The sequence below is a fragment of the Trichechus manatus genome, unplaced genomic scaffold, assembly GCF_000243295.1.
Source record: "Trichechus manatus latirostris isolate Lorelei unplaced genomic scaffold, TriManLat1.0 scaffold00033, whole genome shotgun sequence".
NCBI classification, from domain to species: Eukaryota; Metazoa; Chordata; class Mammalia; order Sirenia; family Trichechidae; genus Trichechus; species Trichechus manatus.
This window is the reverse complement of record NW_004443969.1, coordinates 13,892,382-13,912,801: the sequence shown is the minus strand read 5'-3', so window position 1 is coordinate 13,912,801 and position 20,420 is coordinate 13,892,382.

The window sequence follows — 20,420 nt, the reverse complement described above, 5'->3', positions numbered from 1 at the left end:
GAAATCAAACGACGTATTGTATTGCACAAATCTGCTGCAAAAAACCTCTTTCAAGTGTTAAAAGGTGAAGATGTCACTTTAAGGACTAAGGCATGCCTGATCCACACCATGGTATTTTCAATCACCTCATCTGCATGCAAATGCTGGACAATGAATAAGTAAGACAGGAGGAATTGACACTTTTGAATTATGGTATTGGTGAAGAATATTGAATATACCATGGACCACCAGAAGAACTAACAAATCTGTTTTGGAAGAAGTACAGCAGAGTGCTTCTTAGAAGCAAGAATAGCGAGACTTCGTCTCACGTACTTTGGACATGTTATCAGGAGGTACCAGTCCCTGGAGAAGGATATCTTACTTAGTATCATGGATTGAAGTGTGTGCCCCCAAAACGTGTGTCAACTTGGCTAGGCCATGATTCCCAGTATGGTGTGATTGTCCATCATTTTGTCATCTGATGTGATTTTCCTACATGTTGTAAATGTTATCTCTGTGATGTTAATGAGGCAGGATTAGAGGCAGTTATGTTAATGAGGCAGGACTCAATCTACAGAATTAGGTTGTATCTTGAGTCAATCTCTTTTGAGACATAAAAGAGAAAAGTGAGGAGAGAGACAGCGGGACCTCATGCCACCAAGAATGAAGAACCAGGAGGGGAGCGAGTCCTTTGGACTTGGGGTCCCTACACTAAGAAGCTCCCAGACCAGAGGAAGATGGATGCAAAGGACCTTCCCCCAGAGCCTACAGAGAGAGAAAGCCTTCCCCTTGAGCTGATGTCCTGAAATTCAAACTTCCAGCCTTCTAAACTGTGACAGAATAAATTTCTGTCTGTTAAAGCCATCTACTTGTGGTATTTCAGTCATGGCAGTACTAGATAACTAAGACAGTTGGTAAAGTGGAAGGTCAGTGAAAAAGAAGAAGACTCTCAGCAAGATGGATCGACACAGTGGCTGCAACAATGGGCTCAAGCGTAACGATAATCATATGGACGGTGCAAGACCGGGTGGTGTTTTGTTCTGTTATATGTAAGGTTGCTGTACATTGGACATATAAACAACAACATGTGTGTAATCTGGGATAGAGTAAATGAGTAATAACGAGATAATCTGATTCTGCCTTCCACTGTGTCTTAAAAAGCAGAATTTTCAGTGTGAAAGAAAGGAAATACAGCAGCAATACAGGAGAGATTAAATAAAAACCTTCATAATTCTAAATTTGACTTAGAAGAGTAAGTATGAACTAATGAGATATTTTATCATATACAAATACATATATGTATGTGTGTGTATGTATATATTTTTAATCATGAGTCACTGAAAAGGCCTAGAAACATTAACCAAACCAACATCAAGGAAAATCTCTAATATCCAGACAGCTCGCAGTCTTAAAATGCTATTTTCCAATGCTAATGGCTAATTCCATATCCAAAGCAAGAAATGTACAAGATGAATCTGAAATTTCATGTCATAACTACTAGATAGAAAACTGTCAAAAACTACTCGTGTCATGTCAAAATGATTCAAGAGCAAAGCTAAAGAGTCTTCTACAGGAATATCTGAGCTTTGAAATAGATAATAAGCACAATTTTATTGAAATCCATCAAAAGTATTTAAAGCCATTGGTTAATAATTATTTTTAAAAACCCAGAAAACTAAATGGTTCCTTTCAGAGATGACAGTAAACTAGTAGATAAAGTAAAAGAGTGAAACATTTATCCTAATTACCTATATGAATTATACCACCAGTTTACCAAATTTTCAATGATGTGTAACATCTCTTAATAAAAGTGAATAAATGAAAAAAAATGATAAAACTGCTATATTACCATTTTTTCAACTTTCATTGAATAAATGGATCTAGGCACTAAATCTCAACAACTGCTAAAAAAACAAAACCAAACCCTTTGCCATCAAGTCGATTCCGATTCATAGCAACCCTATAGGACAGAGTAGAACTGCCCCATAGGGTTCCCAAGAAGCACCTGGTGGATTTGAACTGCTGGCCTTTTGGTGTAGAGCCGTAGTTCTTAACCACTACACCACCTGAGTTTCCCAACAACTGCTAACTATACAAAAATAGAGACAACTACACATTATGTGGCCCCTGATAAAGAACACACCACCACCTATAGTCTTGCCAGTGGTATCAAACCTGAGTTTGATAACACCTCTTGAAACAGCTTCCAATTCTCGGGATATACAAGGTACTGAGAACCATGGCGAAGAGCACCACGCAATCACTATCTAGACTAAAAATCTAGACTAAGCAGCAATGTCTAGAAATGCACATTTGAATGATAAAACACATGAAAGAAATGCAAGGAAGTGATTGCTGTAAAGCAGGATAATGATTAATTACTGGGGGGAGGACAAAGGATGAGGCTGGACAGGACAAAAGGAGGGCTTCTTGGTTGGCTGACAAAGTCCTACATTTTTGCCTGGGTAGTCATGTGCAGCCACCACCTGTCTGTCAGTGGAGGGTTGCGTGTTACTGTGATGCTGAACAGGTTTCAAAGGAGCTTCCAGACTAAGATGGATTAGGGAGAGAGGCCTGGTTATCTACTTCGGAAAATCAGCCAATGAAAACCCTATGGTTCATTCTGCAACCAATCATGGGGATGGTGTAGAAGTAGGCAATGTTTCGTTCTGTCTTGCATAGGGTTGTTGTAAGACGAGGTCGACTGAAGGGCAGCTAATGACAACAAGCAGTTGCAAGGGTGTTTACCTCATAATAACTCATTAAAATATATGTTCGTTTTGTGTGATTTCCTGTATCATTTTTTATTTTACAATAAAAGGGTTGAAATTTTACAATAAAATCTGTGCTCTATTTTATAATAGGAAAGGTTTTTAAAAATCAACAAAATTAGTTTCATATTGTGGCTGTACACTATCTTACTCAATTCACTTGTAATAATATTTTTTATTCTGCTTTTAAATATGTGTAGAAAATAGGAAACATATAAGCAAAATGAAGAAAATCAAAATCACTCTTGGCCTATCTTATGACAGACTTGTTCCTATCTGTATGTGATTTATACAGAATTTTTTCATAAATGAGATGAAACAATGTATACTGTTTTGAAATCTGTTCCTGCTGCTTAAAATACTATAAGTGTATTCAATTTTATTACATATAATTTTACAATATTATTAAGTGGCTACATATCTATGGATTATATTAAATAAAACATGTATTCAGCAAACCTGTTGTTGAGCATTTGTTTTTTTCTTCCCAATTTTTTATTATTATCCATAAGCCTAAAATAAACGTGCTTAAACCTAAATATTTGTGCTTATTTTTAATTATTTTCTGAGAATAAATTATTGGAAATGGAATTTCAAGGTTTTTTGTATGGATTATAAAATTATCCCTCAGTGAGATATTATGCGGGGTTACATTATAAAATGAGATTAATTTTCAATGTCAGGAATTAGACAAAACAACTCTGGAGAATTATTTGAATATCCTATAAAATATAATATGCATGGTTTTATGTAATTTACCCCGTGCAGTAATATCAGATATTTTTACCACTTAGGAAAGAGCACGTATAAGTAGACACAATTTTACAGGAAAACAAGCAAGATACTCACCTTATACCAGATTCAGAAGGATTAAAATAGCATTGAAATTCCAGGCTCCCATCCCCAGCTCTTTCAAACTCCCCTAGGAAATTACATTTTCTGACTCTGTTTACACACTTTTTTAAAAAAAACATATTTGTCATATTTTATTGTGATATATATATATTTATTGTACTTTAGATGAAGGTTTACAGAACAGTTTCTCGTTAAACAGTCAGTACACATATTGTTTTATGACGTTGGTTAACAACCCCATGACATGTCAACACTCTCCCTTCTCGACCTTGGAGGAGACTTTTTTTTTTTGGTGAAAATATACATAGCGAAAGTTACACCATTTCAAAAGCTTCTACATGTCCAACTCAGTGACATCGATTACATTCTTCCAGTTGTGCTTCTATTCTCACTATCCTTGTCCAAATTATTCCATCACCATTATCTTCAATTCACTGCCCTCTAGGCTTCCCATCAAATTGTTTGAGTTGCTGTTGTCAATCTGATCACAAATAGATAATTCTTTTTTTGGTACCTTAGATGAAGGTTTGCAGCACAAATAGTTTCTCATTAAACAGTTAGTACACATATTGCCCTATGACAAAGGTTAAGAACCTGACAACATGTCAACACTGTCCCTTCTCAACCTTGGGTTCCCTACCACCAGCTTTCTTGCCCTCTCCTGCTACTAGTCCTTGTCCCTGGGTTGCTGTGCCTCATTAGTCCTGTTCTGTTTTATGGGGCTATCCAATCCCTAGCTGAATGGTGAACCTTGGGAGTGACTTCACCACTGAGCTAACAGGGTGTCCGGGGACCATACTCTCCGGGTTTCTCCAGCCTGTCAGGCCAGTAAATATGGTCTTTTTTTGTGAGTTAGAATTTTGTTTTTGTTTTTTTTTTAAATGAGCCTCTTCCAACTGAATTAAGAGATCCTAGAAGTCAGAAAAAATGTCTGAGTCAACATTATTAATTACCTCAGGATCTAGCCTGAAGCAACCTTATAAGAAGATATGTATTAGACAAATATTTATTGAATGGATAGTTTTTTCCATAGCGATATTACCGCTAACATTTTTTAACACTTGTGTGGGCCAGAAACTAGGCTAATTTTTTTTCTTGCACTATTTTATTTAGTACCACATGATGTTTGTAACATTATTTACCCGTTTAAAAAAAAAAAAAAAACCGTTGTCATCTAGTCGATTCCAGCTCATAGTGACCCTATGAGACAGAGTAGAACTGCCCCATAGGGTTTCCGAAGAGCAGCTGGTGGATTCGAATTGCTGACCTTTTGGTTAGCAGCCGAGCTCTTAAACACTGTGCCACCAAAGCTAAGTCTTGGTAAGTAGCATAACTAGAATTCATACCTAATCTATTTGACTCCAGAGCTAGTTTCTAAACTAGTTCTGCCTTTATAGAGAACGTTAGCATTATTTCAGTTAAAAAAATAAAAAGAGAAAGAATAAAAGCAGGATCTATAGAGCTTATTTCCATATAAGTCACTGAGAATTTTTCCCTATCTTTTCAAAATTTACTGAAGCAAAGCTACCTAAAAACCAAAGGAGGAAAGTGGTTGAATTTAGGAAAGCTATTTTTTTCCAGGATAGATGATACTACTTTGGCTAATTTTTTTTATTAATTATTATTATTCTGCATAATTGTATACTTGGATTAAACTTATAATTGAGCTCGCCTTAAATCTTTGCCCTCTCTGTTGTCAGTTGGGATGTAAGTAGAGCAAATGTCAACAGAAGAAGCAAAAACCTAAGAACATGTCAAGAGTGAAACAGTTATTGTCCTAATAACGTCTCTAGGCCTTTCTGATTAGAGCTGAATATTCAGGAAATCTTATAACCTACTCACAGACCACAATGTCAAAATTTAATAGAAGAGAAAACACTTTTTTTACATGTGAAATATTTCTGATACTATTACTTTATATCTTACAGAGTGTTATAGATTGAATTGTGTCCCCCCAAAATGTGTATCAACTTGGTTAAGCCATAATTCCCAGTATTGCATGGTTGTCCTCCATTTTGTGATCTGATGTAATTATCCTAAGTGTTGTAAATCCTAAACTCTATGATGTTAATGAGGAAGGATTAGAGGCAGTTATGTTAATGAGGCAGGATTCAATGTACAGAATTAGATTGTGTCTTGAGTCAATCTCTTTTGAGATATAAAAGAGAGAATGGAGCAGAGAGGACACGGGCCTCCTATCACCAAGAAAGTAGAGCCGGGGGGGAGCGAGTATCCATTGGACACCACGTCCTTGCACCAAGAAGCTCCTAGACCAGGGGAAGATTGATGACCAGGACTTTCCCCCAGAACCAGCAGAGACAGAAAGCCTTCCCCTGGAGATGGCACCCTGAATTTGTACTTATAGCTTCCTAAATTGTTAGAGAATAAATTTGTTTGTTAAGGCCATTCACTTGTGATATTTCTATTATAGCAGTACTAGATAACTAAGACAAACACAATTCTAGTAAAAGCTCAGAAGGAAGTGAGGAGAGCTGTAACATCAAAGATGGCACAGAAGGCGAGAATCAGTGGCAGAGAAATGGCGGCAGCAAAGCCATGAGATCAGTGTGAGATTGCACGGGAGCCGACTCACAGAGCTAGAAAGCTGAACTCCTTTGGGCAAGAGGCCTCCTGGTGGAGTAAGGTGCCTCCAGGCACTTACTGGCAGAGCTAGGCTTGCCAACCCATGGAGCTAGAGAGCTGAGTGCCTTCGGCCTGAGGCTTACTGGTGGAGTGGGCTGCCTCTGGGCACTTATTGGTATGACTAAAGAGCTTTGTAATACTTGTCTGAGCAGGGCAGACACTGGGCCTCCCCAAGAGGCCAAGAAACCAGGAAACAGAAACTGAAGCGATAAGGAGCACAGGAAGCAGAGCTGCCTCAGTCTCAAAGGGTGGGGCCATGATCTCTGGGGACTCAAAGGGTAGGGCCACGGCTTCCTTGGTTTCAAAGAATCAGATCTTCACCAACTCAGTTCCAGAGTGTGGGGCTGCTGTTCACGAGTGCCAGGGGGATGTGGCTAGATCCACCATACAAAGCTAAGATGGCAGATCTGCCATGCCCAAGGGGCTGAAGAACAGGGTCTGCTGCAGCTAAGGGGGAAGGATTGCCCCTCAGATAAGCTAGCAAAATGGGCCTTCCCAATCTGGGGGAGTAGAGTTGCTGTCCCAGTGGGCCTGGAAGGTGGAGCTGAAGCCCAGGGCTGAGGGAGCTCCACCCAGAATACAGACAGTGTGGCCAACATTCAGAGTCCGGAGGGCAGGACATTTGTCTAAACGGCCTCAAAGAACAGAAGATTATTTTCAAGCCTTGAGAGCTAATGTAATGTGTTCTGTTGGGTTTTGGACTTGCTTGGTGCCTTTTATCCCTTCTTTTCCTCCAATTTCTCCCATTTGTAATGGAAATGTCTACCTTGTGGCTGATCCACCATTGCACTTTGGAAGCAGATAACTTGTATTCTAGATTTCACAGATGAAGAGAAATTTTGCCCCAGGACGGAATTTACACTTGGAATTGATTTAAGATTTTTGAGGGATAGGATAGGGTGAATGTATTTTACGTGTGGCAAGGACATGAACTTTTTGGCTATAGAGTAATATCCTAAATAGAAATTCAGGTCTAAAGTCAGTGCAGAGGCAAACAACATTCATAGTGAAAATTAACTCTAAGCTCCCTTACAGAAGCATTATGTTAGACTATAAAGTACTATCTCCTAAATGTGTCCATCCAACACAGGCCTTTACTTTTCCTCCAGATTTGGAGTAGATCATCGTTTCTTCTTTGAGCATCAGATCTAGTAGTTGGTTTATGTTTAGGAGCCAAGTTGAATGATAAATGTGTAGATGTTTTCAAGCACTAAAATCATTGTTAGTACAGTGCTCTGAGCAGAATCGGAGAACATAGACCAGCTGGGGAAGAGCATCGATTTGTGTCTTATGCTCATTCCTGGTGATGAAGAGAAAAGACAGGCTGAATCACCTATAAACATCTCTCTCTCCTCTGTTTCTCCTCCCTCTGTCCAGATTGTATAGCCGAATTTTCATAGGTGATATTCGTTATTCTGAAATTTGCACACTATTTTGTACTTTGCACTTCTTTATTTTAGTTGTCTCAAAAGAATATGATTTTGGAGACTTTATCATAATTGTTTTAATTTTCTGAGAGTTTCAAATATATGTATTTTGTTACCTTTTGTTGTTGTTAATTGTAGTCCAGTCAATTCCAACTCATGGCAATCCCATGTATTACAGAGTAGAACTGCTTCATAGGGTTTTCTTGGTTATAATCTTAGCTAGATCGCCAGGCTTTTTCTTCAGCAGTATCATCATGGGTTCGATCAGCAACCTTTAGGTTAGCAGTCAAGCACAAACCATTTGCACTACCTTGTTGTTGTATGCCATTAAGTTGATTCTGACCCATAGCAACCCTATATGACAGAACAGAACTTCCTTATAGGGTTTTCCAGGTTGCATTTTTTACGGGAGCAGATCGCCAGGTCTTTTCTCTCGCAGTGCCGCTTGTGGGTTCAAACCATAGACTTTTCGATTAGCAGCTGAGGACTTAACCATTGTGCCATTACCCATTAACCTGCCTAATTTTTTTTTTTAATTTAGGAACATGTTATATAAAATACATACATTTTTTGCTTATAAAACAATTATGCTTAGTTTACTGAGTATGGAAGTAGAGTTCACTTGGGCAAATAATATATATGAATTTAATTTACTCTTAAATCTGTTTAAATTTATTTATAAGTGGAAATGTAAACTGATTAACTTTAAGGAACTTATATCATATTTTTATCTCATTTTAGAAAAGGCAAAACTTGGTACAAAAACGACTCTCAACATAAAAAAAAAAAAAAATAAAGCATTTGTTGGATTAAATGCCCACATTGTGTCAAGAATTTATGGAAATCGTTCATTTTATAAAAGAATATAAAGGTCCAAGAAGTATTTCTAAAAGAAGCTGTCTCCTTTAACTGCTACAGGAATAAATTAATGCTAGTAGTAGACTCCCCTGCAGCATCAGCCTTTTGAGGTCTAGTTAGTAAGACAGGAAGAGTTCCACCAATCTACAGAGTGAAAGTTAATATATAAAAGCCCACAAGCAAAGAAGTCACTTGATTCTTCATTTCCTTATGAAACAATCATGACCACACCAAAGCAGAAATGTCTGTGCTTTTATTAAGTGCTACTGTGCACAGCTTGTCTTCATTGTACATAAACTGGAACATCTTTACACAGTTTTTACATAAAAGCATCATATTCTTGGCTTTTGTAAGTAATTCCTATTTAAAAAGGAAGCAGTAAAAGAACATCATGTTAGTGAGAATGGTTGTACAACTTGAAGAATGTAATCAATGTTGCTGAAGAATACGTGTAGAAATTGTTAAATTGCTGTATGCTTTGCTGTGTATATTTTCAGCACAATAAAAAAGATGTTGTTTAAATGTTGTTTTCATATTTCTAAACACAAGTTTAAAATATAAACTTTCCTCATTTTCAAGAAAAAATTGGAATTGTTATTGTTTAATTCTTTCCCTTATTTTTAAGCACAACTTCAGGTTGCATTTTTGCTGCCACCATACTCAAACTTTTACAGAAGTAACTCAATGATTTTTTTTTCCCCCCAGCTTTCCTGTCCCCTCCTGCCTTTTAGTCTTTGCCCCTGGGCTGGTGTGCCCCTTTAGTCTAATTTTGTTTTATGGGCCTGTCTAGTCTTTGGCAGAAGGGTGAACCTCAGGAGTGACTTCGTTACTGAGCTAAAAAGGTGACCGGGGGCCATACTCTTGGGGTTTCTCCAGTCTCTGTCAGACAAGTAAGTCTGGTCTTTTTTTGTCAGTTAGAATTTTCTTCTACATTTTTCTCCAGCTCTTGTTTGGGACCATCTATTGTGATCCTTGTCAGAGCAGTCGGTGGTGTTAGCCGGGCACCATCTAGTTGTACTAGACTCAGTCTGATGGAAGCTGTGGTAGTTGTGGTCCATTAGTCCTTTGGATTAATCTTTCCCTTGTGTCTTTGGTTTTCTTCATTCTCCTCTGCTCCAGACGGGTGAGACCAGTAGAATATTTAGATGGCCGCTCACAAGTTTTTCAGACCCCAGACACTACTCACCAAAGTAGAATGTAGAATGTTTCCTTTATAAACTATGTCATGCCAACTGAGCTAAATGTTCCCTGAGATCATAGCCCACGACCCTCAGACCAGTAATTCGGTCCCTCAGGGAGTTTGGATGTGTCTATGGAGCTTCCATGACCTTGCCTTGAACAAGTTGTGCAGGCTTCTCCAGTATTGCATACTGTGTTACCCTTCACCAAAGTTACCACTTATCTATTGTCTATTTAGTGTTTTTCCATCCCCACCTTTCCCCTCCCTCATAACCATCAAATATTGTTTCTTTTTGTGTGTAAACATTTTCATGAGTTTTTATAATAGCGGTCTCATACAGTATTTGTCTTTTTGTGATTGACTTATTTCACTTAGGATAATGCTCTTCAGATACATCCATGTTGTGAGATGCTTCAAAGATTATTTTATAATTCTTTACTACATCCCTTTCCTTCCTTCCCTGACAAGGTGTATAGAAAAAGCTCATGAAAAATGTATGATTTTGCTATTCAGTTACATCATCCTTGTTTCTACTTGTAAATTAAGCCAGCAGAACTCAACTTTCCCACAAGGTGAAATTTAATTTACCACTTTATTTATTTTGTCTAAAGACTCTTCTAATGTAGCTAATAATTAACAGATTAATTTCAGATGTCCCCACTTTCCTAGTTTCTGAATTATACTTAATTAAATTGTTTCATAATCTGCCCACCCATGCATGGGAAGTTAATATTCAACTGCATTAGGAATGTCTGTATGTGTGCTTTATAACATAGCTTATTTACACAGGAAAGCAGTTCAAAATTTCTGAACATTAAATGCCTCTATTTTACCACCTGATCATATTTTCACCACGTATTTATTACCTGTATTTTATCATATGACTCTTAGAGGCTTATATCCAAAGGGATTTATGAGAGAGTGGTTATGTATAGCACATATATAACTACTTCATACCGTCAGGGTTTTATGAATTTCTGTGGAAATTAAATTTTAATGAACTATTGCAGCTGGGTGGAGTATTCTCCTCTTTTCCTAGCACTCCTGGGAATCTATAAAATACAGAACAAGCTTTCTTGCTGCAAAGTTTTACAAAGAAATTTAATTAACAGAAAATACCACATAAAATATATACCCAGTATTTTGTGTCCAGGTACTTATTACCTCTTTTCTGGAAGACCTTAAAAACTTCCTAATGTTCCCTCCACCTCCAGTGACTCCTCTCTCCACACTCTGACTCCGCAATCACATTCATCTTTTTAAAGCACAACCCTTCAGTGCCTCCCCATTGTTTAAGAGGTTAAATAAAATTTTAATTAAGTGTTTAAATGCTGAGAAATCTTGTGAAAATTTACTCCACAAAACCGATTCCACTTACCACCTGGAGAATTTTCTGTTGTGTTTTTTTGTTGGCTGTGCATTTGGTCTGTTGTTGTTGTTATGTTGTTAGGTGCTTATTCATACAGACCCTATGTACAACACACAGACACACTGCCTGGTCCTGCACCATCGTCACAATGGTTGCTAGGTTTGAACCCATTGTTGCAGCCACAGTGTCAATCCATCTCTTTGAGGGTCTTCCTCTTTTTCGCTGACCCTTTACTTTACCAAGCAAGATGTCTTTCTCCAGGGACTGGTCCCTCCTGATAACATGTCTAAAGTATATGACACGAAGTCTTGTTATCCTTGCTTCTAATGAGCATTCTGGCTGTACTTCTTCCAAAACAGATTTGTTCTTTCTTCTGACAGTTCATTGTATACTCAATATTCTTCACCAACATCATAATTCAAATGCATCAGTTATTCGTTGGTCTTTATATTTCATTGCTCATCTTTTACAAGCACATGAGGCAATTGAAAATACTAAGGCTTGGGACAGCTGTACCTTAGTTGTCAAGGTGGCATATTTGCTTTCAACACTTTAAAGAGGACTTTTGCAGCAGATTTGCCCAATATGTTATTTGATTGTGTGTGTGTATGTGTGTGCGTGCGTGTGTGTGTATAATTTAGATGAAAGTTTACAGAGCAAGTTAGTTTCTCATTCAAAAATTTATTCACAAATTGTTTCATGGCATTAGCTACAATCCTGCATTGTGTCATCACTCTCCTCCCTTCCCTTTCCACCCCAGGTTCACCATGTCCATTTGTCCAATTTTCCTGTCCCCTCCCACCTTCTTATCATTATTCCTGTGCAAGTGTTGTCCACTTGATCTCATACACTTGATTGATCTAAGAAACAGATTCCTCACATGAGCTATTGTTTGTCTTATAGGTCTGCCTAAGCTTTGGCTGAAAGGTGAAATTTGAGAGTGGCTTCAAGTCTAAGTTAGAAGCGTGTTCAGGGGCGATAGTCTCAAGGATTCCTCCAGTCTCTGTCAGATCAGTAAATCTGGACTTTTTGTGAATTTCATAATTTGTTCTACATTTTTCTCTCACTCTGTCCAGGACCTTCTATTGTAATCCCAGTCAGAGAGGTCAGTAGTGGTAGATGGGCACCATCTAGTTCTTCTGGTCTTGGGGTTGTGTAGGCTGTGGATCATGTTGTCCATTAGTCCTTTGGACTAACCGCTCCTCTGAGTCTTTAGTGTTTTTCCCTCTCCTTGACTCTGGACTAGAAGAGACCAACAGTTGTATCTTAGATGGTCGCTTGCATCATTTGATTTCTTGACTGCTGCTTCCATGGCCGTTGATTGTGGATCCAAGTAAAATGAAATCCTCCACAACTTCAATCTTTTCTCCATTTATCATGATGTTGCTTATTGGTACAGTGGCGAGGCTTTTTGTTTCTTATGTTAAGGTGTAATCCATACTGAATACTATAATCTTTGATCTTCACCAGTAAGTGCTTCAAGTCCTGGTCACTTTCAGCAAGCAAGGTTGTGTCATCTGCATATCACAGGTTGTTAATGAGTCTTCCTCTACTCCTGATGCCTCGTTCTTCATATAGTCCAGCTTCTTAGATTACTTGCCCAGCATACAGATTGAATAAGTATGGTGGAAGGATACTACCTTGATACACACATTTCCTGATTTTAAACCACGCACTATCCCCTCGTTCAGTTAGAACAACTGCCTCTTGGTGTATGTACATGTTCCAAATGAGCACAGTTAAGTGTTGTGAAAATCCCCATTATGCATAACGTTATCCATAATTTGTTATGAGCCACACAGTTGAATGCCTTTCGTAGTCAATAAAACACAGGGCAACATCCTTCTGGTATTCTCTGCTTTCAACTAAGATCCATCTGACATCAGCAATGATATTCCTAGTTCCATGTCCTGCTCTGAATGCAGCTTAAATTTCTGACTGCTCCCTGTTGATATACTGCTGCAACTGTTTTTGAATTATGTCCATCAAAATTTTATTTGCTTATGATCTTGTTCATTAATTTCCACATTCTGTTGTAACACCTTTCTTTGGAATGGGTAAACGTATGATCTCTTCCAGTTAGTTGTTCAGGTAGCTGTCTTCTAAGTTTCTTACCATAGACGAGTGAGCGCTTTCAGCATTGCATCCATTTGTTGAAGCATCTCATTTGGTATTCCATCAATTCTTGGAGCATTGGTTTTCACCAATTCCTTCAGTGCAGCTTGGACTTCTTCCTTCAATGCCATTAGTTCTTGATCATATGCTACCTCCTGAAATGGTTGAACATCAACTAATTTTTTTTTGTGTTACAGTGACTCTGTGTATTCCTTCTATCTTCTTTTGATGCCTCCTGCATCGTTCAGTATTTTCCCTGTAGATTCCTTCAGTGTTGCAAATCAAGGCTTGAATTTTTTCTTCAGTTCTTTCAGCTTGAGAAATGCTGAGCATGTTCTTCCCCTTTGATTTTCTAACTCTAGGTCTTTGCACATTTCATTATAATACTTTGTTTTCTTGAGCTGCCCTTTGAAATCTTCTCTTCAGCTTTTTTACTTTATCATTTCATCCTTTCACTTTAGCTACCCTCATTCAAGAGCAACTTTCAGAGTCCCATCTGACATCCATTTTGGCCTTTTTTTTCTTTTCTGTCTTTTTAATGACCTCTTGCGTTCTTTATGTATAATGTCTTTGATGTCATCCCACAACTCTGCTGGTTTTTGGTCATTAGTGTTCAATCCATCAAATCTATTTTGAGATGGTCTCTAAATTCAGGTGGAATATACTCAAGGTTGTACTTTGGTTCTCTTGGACTTGTTCTAATTTTCTTCAACTTTAGCTTGAACTTGCATATAAGCAATTAATGGTCTGTTCCACAGTTGGCTCCTGACCTTGTTCTGACTGATGATATTGAGCTTCTCTATTGTCTCTTTCCACAAATATAGTCGATTTAATTCCTGTGTATTCCATCTGGCGAAGACCAGGTGTACAGTCGCCATTTATGGTGTTGAAAAAAGGTATTTGCCATGAATAAGTCAAGGGTCTTGCAAAATTCTATCGTGAGATCTCTGACATCATTTTATCACCAAGGCCATATTTTCCAACTATGGATCCTTCTTCGTTTCCAACTTTTGCATTCCAATCACCAGTAATTATGAATGCAACTTGATTCATGTTTGATCAATTTCAGCCTGAAGAGGTTGGTAAAAATCTTCAATTTCTTTATCTTTGACATTAGTGGTTGGTGTGTAAATTTGAATAATAGTCATATTAGCTGGTCTTCCTTGTAGGCATATGGATATTATCCTATCACTGTACTTCAAGATAGATCTTGAAATCTTCTTTTTGACAATGAATGTGACATTGTTCCTCTTCAATTTGTCATTCCTGGCATAGTATACCATATGATTGTCCAATTCAAAATGGCCAATACCAGTCCATTTCAGCTCATTAATGCCTAGAATATCTATCTTCAAGTGTTCCATTTTATTTTGGACAGTTTCCAATTTTCCTTGATTCACACTTCATACTTTGCATGTTGTGATTATTTATGGATGTTTGAAGTTATTTCTTCTCATTTTAAGTCACACCACACCATCAAATTAATGTTCCAGAAGTTTACTCTATCCATGTCATTAAGGTCAACTCTACTTCGAGGAGGCAGCTCTTCCACAGTCATATTTTGAGAACTTTCCAATCTGAGGGGTTCATCTTCTGGCAGTATATCAGACAATGTTTTGCTGCTATTCATAAGGTTTTCACTGACCTGTTTTTTCAGGGGTGGATCATCAAGTTCTTCCTCCCAGTCTGTCTTAGTCTGGAAGCTCCGCTGAAACCTATCCACCATGGGTGACCCTGCTGGTATTTGAAATATTGGTGTTATAGCTTCCAGCATCACAGCAACATGCAAACCAAGACAGTACTACAAACTGACAGACAAGTGGTGGGCATTTGACCCTCTATTATAGAACTCCACTGAAGGACCCAACTTCATTTCTCTCTAAGGCTCAAAGGTCCATACCAGATGCATCTTCATCAGGAGAAGCTTTTGCATCTTTAATTCACACACTAAAATCAATAAGTCCTAAAAAAACAGTTGGCATTGATTCAGTTCTGACTCATGATGACTCCATGTGTTGCAGAGTAGAACTGTGATCCATAAGATTTTCATGACTGAACTTTCAGAAGCAGATCACCAAGCCTTTTTTCCAAGTCACCTTTGGGTGGATTCAAAACACCAACCTTTCTGTTTGTGCCACCCAAGGACTCCTCAATAAGCTCAAAAATCCCATTTCCATTGAGTTGAGTCCAACTCATGATGACCCTATATATTACAGAGTAGAACTGCTGCATATGGTTGTGATCTTATAGGGGCAGATCACTAGACCTTTCTTCCACAGCACCACTAGGTGGACTCAAAAAACAAATCTCTCAGTTAGTAGCTGAGAGCAAACCATTTTCACCACCCAAGGAGCAAGAGAAACATTAAAGCCCTGTCTATTTCTCTACCACCTGTCTCTAGAATACGTGTTATAATCAGCTTCAAGGGCTGCTATCTTTCAAGCGTCTTCAGGCCATAAGGAAAACCCATTTTCAGTCGCACATTTTCTACTCTTCACCATAAACTCATGGACACATGTTAATTCTCCAAGGATTCCAGCATGGAAATTTTCTTGGAGGTTATCCCATGTCCCTACTTTTTCATTTAAGCTTTTAAGTTACTCAGGGAGGGATTCTCAACCCCTATTGAGTAATTTTTTACTTAGTTAGACTTGCAAAAGTCCTTTTATCCACCTAGTTCTCCACTTTCCCTGCATATGCTTGCATTTGTGTGTGGAGAGAGAGATACAAACAGATAAATCACATGGAAAAATGTATAAAAGTATGCAGCAGCAAGCAGCAAGTCTAGTTTTAACACCAGAATTTAAATCATTTGCAAAAACTTTGACACAAAAATGTAAAGTAAACAGAGATTGTTTTCTTTGCATCTCTCATCTCCTTACTTTACTTTATACCAGGGAATCCTTGTTAGAATTTGGAGCTAGGTCCTGCTGCTCAGGCTTACAATGAGGCATGTTAAGTAGGCGTGTTTCTTAATAACATCTCAGGCCCATCCTTCACCTTAATTCAACTGAACAACTGTTTACAGAGGTTCCATCTTGAAAGAAAGATGAATGGATCTCTGTCTTAGTTATCTAGTACTACTATAACAAAAATACCACAAGTGGATGGCTTTAACAAACAGAACTTTATTTTCTCACAGTTTAGGAGGTTAGAAGTCCAAATTCAGAACGCTGGCTCTAGGCAAAGATTTTCTCTCTCTCTTGGCTCTGGAGGAAGGACCTTGTCTCTTCTGAGCTTCTGATTCCTGGTTCCTTGGAGCAATGGCATCACTAGGGTTGGTGTCACCCAGTATGGTAACTTATGGTATCACCCCCCCCCCATGGACCTCCTCCTGTACCAGACCGTACAGAATCCTTAGTAATGTTTTCTGTACTAATGTTACTCACAAATTTAATTCCTGATACCATTCCTTCATTTCTTTTAATTACTGCTTCATTCTCAAAAAAGGTATTGATATAAGTTCACGAATACTAATTACCACAATATTGTAGCTAAAACACCAGAAAATTTGACAATATCAGCAACAAAAATAATAGAGCATGCTTGTAAGAGTCCTGGTGGTGCAGTGGTTAAGCATTCAGCTGCTAACCAAAAGGTCAGCAGTTCAAATCCACCAGCCACTCCTTGTAAACCCTATAGGGTAGAACTACTCTGTCCTATAGGGTCGCTATGAGTCAGAATCGACTTGACAGCAACAGATTTTTTTTGGTGTGGCATACAGATGCAACCATGTGATTCAAAGCATTCTTGTAATTGGGTAATAATAACTACTCTGACTGGAGCATATTATAAGGTTCAAAAAATAAATTAGCATAGAGTTTTAACCTTGTAGGTATATCGATGCGTATAAGCTGGGTTTACAAAAAGTTTTTTTGTTGTTAAAACTAACTACAGGGATGTTTTTATAGATAGTCATTTTGATGTCACCCCCCGAGAGTGTCACCTGGTGTGGTCCACATGCCCCACACCCTCCCTAGTGATGCCATTGCCTTGGAGATCTCCATGTGTCTTGGCATCTTTCTTATCCCACTTCTCCTCTGCTCCCTTGTTTTATCTCTTTTATATTTCAAGAGATTGACTCAAGATGCACTCTATACTAATCCTGCCTTATTAACATAACAAAGACAACCCATTTCCAAATGAGATGATAACCACGAGCATAGAGGTTAGGATTTGCAACACACATTTTGGGGGGACATAATTCAATCTATAACATTCTGTAAAAGGAAATGAACAATCACAACAGGCTACTTTTCTATTTTTTTTTTTTTTTGGAAGTAGATTATCAATCCTTTCTTCCAAAGCACCTCTGGGTGGACACAAACACAAACTTCCAACCTTTCTTTTACCAGTTGAATGAGTTAACTATTTGCACCACCCAGGGACTACAAGTTTATAATAGTCCTTTGATATTTGCCATGATCCATTTACCTTATCAAAGAATATTCAGATGAATTGAATGGAGATATGATGGGAATCAATGCCTCAATGTGAGAGATATCTTTCTTATAGGTATTGTCCTAGTTGAAAATAGTTTCTCCATCCTCTGGACTCCAAAACTCCTGTACCTCTCTTAAGCCAATATCACTGTCTAACCAATATTTATACTATGTTTACATTTTCCTATGATCTTTGAGAAAAACATATCTATCTAAATCACCTTTGTAACATTTTTGTAGAATTAATTTTTTATTTTTACAAGAATTGCTCATCAAGAAAAGAAAATTATTCTCATTACTCTTGAAAAATAAACATGCCAGCGAGCACAAATAAAATACTAATGTGAAGAAAAGAAGAAACATAATAAAATGCTGGCCAGATAATTTATAGCAATTAAATTCTTATTTGCCTAAATAAAATTTGCTATCTAAAAGCAGTCATTAGGCAGGAATCCTGAATACTTGTTCAAGAACTTTATTTTAGAGCTTATGAATATGTTCTAATCACTCATTAAACATTTGCTAAATCCCTCCAATGTGTCAGGCACCATGTGGGATGCTGCAGGTACAGCACCTTTGTTGTTAGGTGCTGTAAAGTCAGTTCCGACTCATTTTGACCCTATGTACAACACAATGAAAAACTGCCTAGTACTCCACCATCCTCACAATCATTGTTATGCTTGAGCCCACTGTGGCAGTCACTGTGTCAATCCATCTCGTGAGGGTCTTCCTCTTTTTTGCTGACCCTCTACTTTACCAAGCATCATGTCCTTCTCCAGGGACTAATTCCTCCTTATAACATGTCCAAAGTACGTGAGACGTAGTCTCGCCATCCCCTCTTCTAAGGAGCATTCTGGCTGTACTTCTTCCAAGACAGATTTGTTATTCTTTTGGCAGTCCATGCTATATTTGTATTCAGTTAAGCAATTCAAAAACCTCTCTGACCTGAAGGACTAGTCTAATGGAGGATACAAATATTAATTTAAAAAATCACATAGAGACACAAAACTTTGTTACTATACTAAGTTCCACAAATGAAGGTGCTTGGTTGTGAATAGGTGGATCTGAGAAGAGTGTAGAGTAAGGGATATTTCTGCTGAGTTCTTAAGGATACATCGCAGTTAACCAGAAGATAAGGGGATGGAAGACTCTTCCACACAGAAAATATGCATGGTGACAAAAACATAGGGTATAAAGAAGTGTACTATTTCAACATATCCAATTAGACTCTTGAATATTGCAATGTTTAGGGCTTAAGAATCACAACTGGGTACTTAGATGTAGAAATATAAATGTGGTACAATGAAATTGAGTCACAGTAAATTAAGCTACGACGAGTGATGAGATTTTATAACTCCCTGTTTAGTGGTAATGTTCACTGTAATGAAACAATATTTTCTGTTTATTATTTTATCGTTTGAAAGTACTCAGGTGCTGTTCTGGGAGAATTAATTTAGTTCTATTTATTGGACTCTTGAAGGTGATGGCTGTTGAATAATCTTAAATGTTTTCAATATTCAGTTGTGTTTAATTAGCGGTGAGTTGTTTTAAATTAAATTGCTTCACTTGAAACAGTTTTTTTTTTTACTTGACAACCCAAAATGATTGTTATTTTAAGATTGTTGTTGTTGTTGGGTGACTTCCAGTTGATTTTGACTCATAATGACATTATGTACAACAAAACAAAACACTGCCCGGTCCTGAGCCATCCTCACAATCATTGTTACGCTTGAGCCCATTGTTGCAGCCACTGTGTGAATTCACCTCATTTAGGGTCTTCCTCTTTATCGTTAACCCTCTACCAAGCATGACGTCCTTCTCCAGGGACTGGTCCCTCCTGATAACATGTCCAAAGTATGTGAGACAAAGTCTCACCATCCTTGCTTCTAATGAATACAATGGCAACATTTTTTCCAAGACAGATTTGTTTCTTCTTCTGGAAAGCTCATGATGTGTTCAGCATTCTTCATCAACACCATAATTCAAAGACTTCAATTCTTCTTTGGTCTTTCTTATTCATTGTCCAGCTTTCACGTGCATATGAGGCAATTAAAAACACCATGGCTTTCGTCAGGTGCACTTTAGTCCTCAAAGTGACTTCTTTGATTTTTTTAACATTTTTGCCCCACACGTCTGTCAGTTTGTTGTACTGTGGTGGCTTTTGTGTTGCTGTGATGCTGGAAGCTATGCCACTGGTATTTCAAATACCAGCAGAGTCACCCATGGTGGTCAGGTTTCAGCAGAGCTTCCAGATTAAAAAAGACTAGGAAGAGGGACCTGGCGGTCTACTGCTGAAAAAAATTAGAGTGAAAACCTTATGAATAAAACAGTGGAACATTTTAAGATTACTTTTCAGTTTTTCCTCAAGTTAAATCATTTCAATGAAAATCTATCATAAATTTTTTATCATTGTATTTTATATTTTTATGATATAGTAGAAATATTTTCCTGAAATAAAAAAAATTATTAACACTAACAACATTTATTTTATTTCTATATATGATAAAAACATTTTTGCAGAAAAATATACTAAGTAGAATTATTAATCTATGACTCGAAAATCATTTTCTTTTTTAAATCGTACTTCAGGTGAAGGCTTACAGAACAAATAGTTTCTCATGAAACGGAAGAACACATGTTGTTTTATGACATTGGTTAACAACCCCACAACATATCAACCCTCTAACTTCTCAACCTCTCACTTTTTTTGGTGAAAATACACATAGCCAAAGATACACCGTTTCAAAAATTTCTACATGCACAGTTCAGTGACATTGACTA